Source organism: Rhinatrema bivittatum, chromosome 1 (genome assembly GCF_901001135.1).
Source record: "Rhinatrema bivittatum chromosome 1, aRhiBiv1.1, whole genome shotgun sequence".
In the NCBI taxonomy this organism is placed as follows: Eukaryota; Metazoa; Chordata; class Amphibia; order Gymnophiona; family Rhinatrematidae; genus Rhinatrema; species Rhinatrema bivittatum.
Window position 1 is genome coordinate 152382170 of NC_042615.1, and position 8329 is coordinate 152390498.

Genomic DNA, 8329 nt, shown 5'->3' on the forward strand with positions numbered 1-8329 from the left:
TGAGGCAGGCGTAACTTGCGCGTGCCGGCGGGCTGCTGGCGCGCCATTCCCCGGCTCAGGGGCTGGTTTGGAGGCCTCGGCAATGCCCGCGGAATGCCCCTGGGCCGGCACTACGCCCATAGCCCCACCCCCGGAATGCCCCCGAATGCTGAGCCACCCCCGACGCCTCCGACATGCCCCGCCAAGCAAAGCCCCGAAACTTACGTGTGTCCCGGATCTTTGCACATGCCGGCGGCCTATGCAACAAGGGTGCGCTGGCACGCAAGTACCCTGCGCACATAAATCCAGCTGGATTTACGCGCGCAGGGCTTTTAAAATCTGCCCCATACTGTATTTCTACTCCCCAACATTGCTTATGCACAAATACCTGCAATGCATTGAAAACGGGTTCCTTTTCTACATGTTTTATAAACATACCTGCATATATTTTATGCACAAAAAACAGATTACTTGATCATGTAAAACCCTGATTTATTCATGGAAGTCAGTAGAAGGCTTTTCTTTTACAGCAGGCCTTTCAAATCTAGTAATCAGCTGATTATATTTCCATCTAAGTGGTGATGTTATTTTTTTGAAGTTATAGTACATCTTTTTAGAGGATGTACTTATGTATATAGTTTGTTATAGCTTTATCTATGTATTTTACTATTTTATGTAAGTTTTATTCTACATCACTTCGGCCTTTTGGGTGAAGCGATTAATACATTTTATTAAATGAAATGAAATGAAATGGAGTATATTTTAAAACGTGCATATAATTGAAATCATCAGTTTGCTTATTGCTCCACCAGTTCACCCAGTTCTTCTTCAAGTCTTTGATACTTCTTAGTTCTTCACCCTGGACTAATTAACTCAGTTTGCCCAGACCTTCCATCTAACCAGTAGCAGACAACAGACAAGTCTGATATTAATTGCACTAGATTATTCCAGGTGTAAAATTTTGTGAATAAGTTGTTAAATGTATTTGCGAAATCTCTTACAACATAGCTATTTCTAAATATATCTCTTGACCCTTTCCTGAAACACTCCTAGACTGCACCTTTTTAATACAGGTAAATGTGCATACAAAACAAAAAATGTGTGTGTATTTTTCACATTTATAAAAAAGCCTGCAGTGAGTACAAGCTACATGCACATATATATGCTACTTTTATGTGCGGAACTCCTTTGAAAATTCACTCCTATGGTTTTAGCACCTGCATGCTATTAAGTGCATGTGCAATGCAGTTTTTCTCTCAGTTTCACCACCTTCTTCCAAAAATATATAAAATGGAGGCTATTACATTTTCTAGTAATCAGTGCTTTGTGGATAGAAAGAAGATCAATGAAACTAGTACATGGAGGTTTAGATTCAGGTGAAAGAAAAAGAGGTTTCAAAATGGCGCCGGCGCTACTTTTGCCCTATGTCGACATAGTGAGGGCAAAAGTCAAAATGGCGCCGGCGCTACTTTTGCCCTCCTATGTCATACGACCCGGCGCTACCTTTGCCCTCACTATGTCATACGACCCGTATGACATAGTGAGGGCAAAGGTAGCGCCGGCACCATTTTGAATATTGGCAATACGGCCCGCGTGCAGGAGGTCGCTCCCGGACCCCCGCTGGACTTTTGGCAAGTCTTGTGGGGGTCAGGAGGCCCCCCCAAGCTGGCCAAAAGTCCCTGGGGGTCCAGCGGGGGTCCAGGAGCGATTTCCTGCACTCGTGACGTCAGGTGAAAGGAACCAAAATGGCACCGGCGCTACCTTTGCCCTGTCATATGGTAAGGGCAAAGGGCCACCGGCGCCATTTCTATTAACGCAGCCGTGGCCCGAGAGTGGGAGATCGCGCCGGGACCCCCCCACTGGACCCCAGGTAATTTAAAACATTTTGAGTGCGTTCGGGAGAGTGGGGGATTTGTTTGAAAGGGTCGGATGGGTTTTAGGGTTGTTTTGGTGTGCCGGTTTTCCCGCCCTCCCCCGATTTACGATTTTTAACGATTTAAAAAAAAACAAAAACAATGATGATCAGATTTCCCTCCCCCCCCAGCCAAAATCGATTGTTAAGATGATCGATCACACGATTCACATCCCTACCAAATATAAAATACATTTTAAAATCATATATCTCCCCTCTGGGTCAATACTAGCTTCAAGAACTTTAAGAGGATGATTCTTGTCAATTAGCACACAAACTTCCCTACTTTTTATAAGAGTTATAAGAGTTATAAGAGGAGTAATACATTTTCTCCATCCAGCTACATCTCAGCTTCTCATGCTCTTTGTTAGTGAGATGAGTTTCCTATAGCAATAATATCTGAATTTGGTTATGGCAAGCAAATTGTAGGAGGCAAACAGAGCCTAACTCTGAGTTTCGCACAGCGGCTGTGTCAGGGGCTTTTTTTTTTTAAAAATTGGCATGAATCAATTTTTCTGTGGACAGAAATAAGCTATGGTGGAGATACTTTCTGCTGTGTAAAATGCATCGATAAAACAATGAAATGATAATAATTAGTTTTTCATTTAACAGCTTTTCATTGGCAGAGTTGAAAAACGCACAATATTTGCAGTTGAACCTTGCCGGAAACCTGTCTAGTGATAAAAAAGATCAGAAATTGCAGCTAGCAAAATTGATTTATACCTATTAAAAAAAAAGCCCCTGACGCAGCTGCTGTGTGAAACTTGGCCAGAGTTGGGCTCTGTTTAAATATATGTGACAATACATATTTATTTATTTATTTATTTATAAGCTTTTCTATACCTGTATTAGTGAGAACATCATATCGGTTTACATCAAATATCTTCAAGCTAAGGCGACTGGTCTGTCTTGCTTCTGTTTATCTTCTGGCTTTGACAGACCGTCTTCTGGTCTGCTTTGTGGAAGCAAATTGTAGGATACATTTTGCTTGATTAGTGTGGAAATGCTTCTTACATTGAAGATTGAACTTTTAACTGGGGCACTCATTTGTTTTGACATACAATATGAGAATATTAGAAAGAGATCATAGAAACCACTATTTGTCAGAGGGAGCATGGAGATTTAATAGGAAGCATGTCATTTTTAAAGCCCTCATATTACCATCTGCACCCCAACGTTGAAGCTGGTACCGAGGCACTTAAATTTATACAAATAACATTATGTATGCCTCTTTTCCCCTCTTCCCCATTACTAGGCCTACACTCTCAACAAGAGCCTAAATAAACAGAACAAACCCATTCTGCACCTACCCATCTACCCAACCCCCAAAACCTAACCCTATCACCCATCTCAAAACCACCCCTCCAACATTCACAAATGACTCTAAAACCCCTCAGTGGGAACTAAATTGAGACTGATAAAACAGGTCCCACATAAATTACACCCAACTTCTCCATGTACCCACCCCCTCTCTCCCTCCTTCACCACTATAAAATATGGTATGCTTCACAAATTTGCACGTCTTCCTTGCACAGGGGTCATGCTAATCTTCTCTGTATTATTCCAATTTTAGTATATGTACTGCTGAAGCAAGCACTGGAGAAATCTTAGGGAATGCCTGATTCTGAAAGTTAGGCACCTAAACCTTGAGATTCTGGGTCAAACTCTCAGGCATGTTAATTGGACTAAAAATATCTAGAAATAATAACATGAGTACTTTATAAGAAACAGCGAAAAAGAATGGAAGTCAGAAAGGAATTATATACCAGGTGCATGACAGCACCAAACCACAAGAAGACAGGGAATATTTTATCTTACTATTGAAGATTGAAGCCTATAGGGTGTAGAGTCATTTTCAAAGAGAGAGTAGACAATATGCTTAATAGTTGCTGCTTTTGTCGGTTGAACCCTAGACCTTCATGCGGCCCATCCTGGCACAGAAAGAATAAAGTTCTCTAGGATAGGTTTTTCTAGATCATAATGGCCAATAGTCCATGGGTCTCAACAGATGGATCCCTGAGTGTATGGACACAAGGGTTTGAACCTAGTCTTATCAGACTCAGAGTTCCCACTGGATGAGTGAGGAACCTTTTATAGAACTAGATAGCAGCATAGATCAGAAGGAACTGAGCTCACATCAAACTGGGTTTCCAGACTTTCTTTACTACCAGCACTCAAAGGCTATCTTAGGGATGCAATGCAAAGTAGGTTGGGTAAAGGACCCATAAGGATATAAAAAAAATGAACTCCTAATGCATATTTTAGTCTCCCTCCTCCAGTCCTATCACAGCCCCAAACAGGATCATTTATTAATATACTAAAAAGCACCGGCCTTAGTGCAGATTAGTGAGGCATTCCAATGTTTACCCTTCTCCACTGAGAAAATTGTGTAATGTTTTGGGCAGTTGCAGGACAGTCCACAACCCTTCACATGCACTTCCAGCTCCCCACACTACTGATGTGGCTAAGATGCCATCTGCCATGTCTATGGGGTCTCCTAGGTGTGCGCACACATATGGCACAATGCCTCTTAAAATCCCCGTGATGGGAAACATTTCAGGCAGCATTCCTTGATGATGACAGCGGCCTGGCTATTTAAACTTTGCCTGTGCTCCACAGCCTTTCCTCAGCAAAAGGTCCTCCTGCATTGCAGTGCTTGTTGTTATTGTTTCCTTGTCTCCTGTGTCATGCCTTGTCTGTGTTCTGCCTATTCATCTCTGCTTGACTTCTGGTTCTGACCCCGGCCTCAGATTCTGACTACTCTTCTGGACTGCTGCCTGCACTGACCCCATCTTGGACCCGGATACTATTTGCTCACTGCATGCCCCAATCTTGCCCTGGACCTGGATACTGTTTGCTTGCTGCCTGCCCTGACTATGGCCTGGATTAGTCTATCCTTGCTCACTACCAACCCTGAGCACTGCCTGACACCTGTCTTCCTCAAACCACTTCATACCAGACATTTGCCTAAACCCTGTCAGCCCCCTAGAACCCAAGGGCTCGACCTCCAGGGAACAGGGCTGATATAGGTGAAGTTCCTGCTCCAGTCTTCGTACAGCGAGTCCACCTGCTGTTGGCATTTGCCTAGTGGGTCTGCCTACTAGGCTGCATCAAGCATGCCAAAATCCAAGGACTCACATCCATGACAAACTAACCATTTAGACCTACTTTCTGTTTCCAATCCTTCAACCAATTTGCAACCCACTATAGGACATTGCCTCCTATGTTGCAACTTTTTAATTTTCTCAGGAGTCTCTAATGGAGCACTTTGACAAATGCCTTCTGAAAATCCAAATACACTATATCCACCAGCTCACTATTATCACATGTCTATTAATCCCTTCAAAAATATGTTGCAGATTGATGACGCAAGATTTCCCTTGAGTAAATTCATGCTGGGTGTTTCCCATTAAACTATATCTTTCTATATGTTCTGTTATTTTGTTCTTTAGAATAGTTTCCACAGTTTTTCCTGGCACTGAAATCAGACTCACTATAGTTACATGGATCACCATGGACCCCTTTTTAAAGATCAAAGTTACATTGGTCACCTTCTAATCTTCAGGTTCAATGGATGATTTTAATGCTAGGTTACAAATTCTAATAATAGGTCTGCAATTTCATATTTGAGTTCATTCAGAACTATAAGGTGTAAACCATCTGGTGTGGGCAGATTGCTATTTTATAGTTTGTCATTCCATCTTATTACATCTTCCTGCTTCACTATGATAAGTTTCAGTTCTTCTGAATCATCACAATCGAATATAGTTTCTGGCATGAATATCTCTCCAATATCTTCTTCAGTAAACACTGAAGCAAATAATTAATTTTGTTTTTCCACAATGATCTTATCTTCCCTAAGTGCCCCTTTAATCCCTCATTTATCTAACAGTCCATCCGATTCCCTCACAGGAGGGAGTCGGATGCTTCAGATATATATAAAAAAAGGTTTCATTATGAATTTTTGCCTCTACAGACAGCTTATTTTCAAATTATCTTTTAATATGCCATATCAAGGTTTTATATCAAATGCATCCTTTTTCCTATTTTCTTCATATGGATTATTTTCTAATTTTCTATGACATTCTTTTGGCTAAAATGCAAGTTGAGATTTCTACTTAGACAAAGCAATACTTATACCTTTGATAAGTGACTTATCTGGCTTTCTAGCAGCTGCTGATCTTGAATGGATTTTCAGCGGCCATTAGATAGACAGGTAAGTCCTACTTATCCGGCTATCTGCTGGTTGAATATCGGCCCCGAACACATAAAAGGAGAGAAGATGGTACAGCTTGTTTTCCATAATAGTTCCATGACAGGAAAAGGAAATAACTTTTCCACAAATGTTTTCCCATGGAACTTAATGGAAGACAGTTGCACAGAAAAGGTGAAGCCCAGTCAGAAGTAAATATTTATAGAATGGAGACCTCCAGGAGATGAAAAAACCTGAATATGTATGTTGTTGAAAAACGTCTTGCGGATCAGGAACAGTGTGGAGGGTAGTAATGGTGTATCTACAGTGGTACCACCTCCTGCTTACTCTGAATATCTTTATTCAAGCTGTGGTGAATTTATTTTTGTCAGCCTGAATAGAACCTTTTTGCAACAATTGCTATTTAGAAAAACCTAAATGTCTGTTGCTATTCCCCAAATGAAGGCCCAAAATAGTGAAATGAATTGAACCCTTTGCTCTTTGAAGACCTGTAATTTCCAGTTTGACTATATATTCATTTTTTCTACAGGAAAAATGAACTTTATTGTATTTTATCTTAACATTTTAGTTTTTAAATTATTTCTTGGGGAGACAGATGTAAGATACATAGGTGCTCAATTACATTCAAAAAATAACATAATAGATGTTACGTGGCCCACCCGCGGTCGTCCCGTGCACGGGACCGCTTAACTTCAGGGTCACACAGTGGGTCCCGGTCCTGCCTCCCTCACAGCCCTTGCAAGTCCAGCTAGGCCCCGGCGTCCCGCGGCAGCAGTTGCCGGGCCTTCAGTTGCACGCCGGGCCTCACGCCAGGCCTCGGCATCTCAGCAGCTAGCTATGCCCCTATGCGTGCACATGGACCAGCCGCCCTGATGTAGGTTCCAGGGCGGGGCCTAGTTCCGTGGCGCACCCTGATTGAACTCATGTTATAAGGAAGTTCCTGGCCTCACTTCCTTGCCTTGGCAATCGGGTCGGTTTGTTCCTGAGATTGCCCTTGCTTGTGTTCCTGCTTGCTTGTTCCTAGTCTCCTTCTGTTCCTGTTCCGTTCCTGCTTCCTAGCCCTGCTTGTTCCTGCCTGCCTGCCTGCCTGCCGCCTGCCAAAGACCTCGGCATGTTCCTGACCTGCCTGCCTGCCTGCCGCCTGCCTAAGACTTCAGCCTGCTCTTCAACCTTGCCTGACCTCTGGATCTTGACCCTTGCTTCATTGACCACTCCTCGGACTGATTCTTGGACTTTGACCCTGCTCGCCTGACTTTGCTTGATTCTGGCTCTGTCCCTAGACTTGTCCTCACCAACTCTATTCTGGTTCGCTCTCCTCTAACTTGTTTCCAGCTTTGAACCCAATAGCACTCTCCCAGTATGTGTGGGCATGCCAAACTCTGACTCTCCCAGGAGACCCTGCGTGGTCCATCTAAGTCCCAGTGGCCCGGGTCCCTATGGGCTCCTCCCAGGGGGACCTCGGGCTTCCAATGGTGAAGATCTACACTGCCTCTGACTCCTTCCATGCTCCACCGCCTGTGGCCAGTCCCTATACTGCGACAGGACAGGGGTCCACCCCCGAGCACAACAGGTTGCCAAGGCCATGGACTCGGCGGAGTCTCCCGCCTCCAGAGCCCTACCAGGACTGGCCGTTACAGTAAAGCAACATCACCAAGCCTTGGAGATACTAGCTTCTTCAGTGGAAGAGCTACATTCTCAGCTACAAGAGACTGCTATGGCCAACCCTGTGGGCATCCCGGCCACTATGTTTCCTAGAGCAACTCTGGCACTCCCTGCACCTCCTAGATACAATGGAGATCCACACTCCTGTTGTGGCTTCCTTAATCAGTACTTTATGCAATTAGCTCTCCAGCCTTCCCTGTTTTTGAAGGAGATCACAAAGGTCTCCTTCATCCTGTGTCGGTTGGAAGGGAAGGCCCTGGCATGGGCCTCTCCCTTGTGTGAATGTTCTGATCCCATCCTCTCTAAGATGTCTGATTTCATTACTCTCTTCAAGCAGAGTCACAATCTACTCCATCTTCGTCAAGGCTCAAGGACCCTCTCTGAATATATGGTGGGGTTGCAAACCTTAGCCACAGAACTTGAGTGGCAAGAGAATTTCTACAAGCCATCTTCCTAGACGGACTCTCGTCTGCTCTAAAGGATGAGCTCTCCATCCGCGAGACTCCCACATCTCTAGAGGACCTGATCTTGCTTGCCGGAAGGATCGATCATCACCTCCGGCA

General features: G+C 43.8%; 1 non-coding gene across 1 annotated transcript; it reads right to left on the bottom strand.

The window, feature by feature from the left end:
- Window positions 1–3381: 3381 nt before the first annotated feature.
- On the bottom strand, window positions 3382–3488 carry LOC115082774. Its single transcript, XR_003854267.1, has one exon. It is a non-coding gene; the product is annotated as a U6 spliceosomal RNA (small nuclear RNA).
- Window positions 3489–8329: the final 4841 nt, after the last annotated feature.